The following is a 412-nucleotide window of genomic DNA, read 5'->3' as shown; positions in this document are numbered from 1 at the left end:
GAGCCTGCTCCTCCTCTCAGCACCCACCCGGTAAGGCGGCCAGGAGGGCGAGGAGGAGCGCAGCCTTCAGCGTCATGGTCTGCCAGGCCGGCGTGCCACCGTGCTGCGGGGAGAGAGAGGAGAGGAGCGCGTTAGCTCAGGCCGCCGTGCAGGCCTCTCAGAGCGCTCACGGGGCGGTGGTCCCTGCGCTTCCCGCCCCCCTCACTGCTTCCCACAAGGACCTCGCTCCTGGGGTCCCCCCTAACGCAACAGGCACGCACGTGGAACGACGCCCAGCCCCTCTGGCCGGACCAAGTTAAGCCAGGCGCGAGGTGCCCCTGCCCACGCTGGGCTGCCCCCGGCCCCACACCTGGCTCCTGGCTGCCTCCCGTGTCCCTCCTGCCGGCCCGCGGCCGCCCTTTTATTCTGCCCG

At 71.6% G+C, this 412-nt stretch overlaps 1 protein-coding gene across 1 annotated transcript in view; it reads right to left on the bottom strand.

Moving 5' to 3' along the window:
• The window catches only part of LOC104124582, a 14543-nt gene that overhangs the window by 6176 nt on the left and 7955 nt on the right, over positions 1–412 (bottom strand). The gene's annotated exons all lie outside the window — the stretch shown is intronic.

This window comes from Egretta garzetta, unplaced genomic scaffold (genome assembly GCF_000687185.1).
Source record: "Egretta garzetta isolate BGI_Z169 unplaced genomic scaffold, ASM68718v1 scaffold134, whole genome shotgun sequence".
Taxonomy (NCBI): domain Eukaryota; kingdom Metazoa; phylum Chordata; class Aves; order Pelecaniformes; family Ardeidae; genus Egretta; species Egretta garzetta.
The sequence above is the reverse complement of the archived record's forward strand: the minus strand, read 5'-3'. Positions and strand labels throughout refer to the sequence as shown.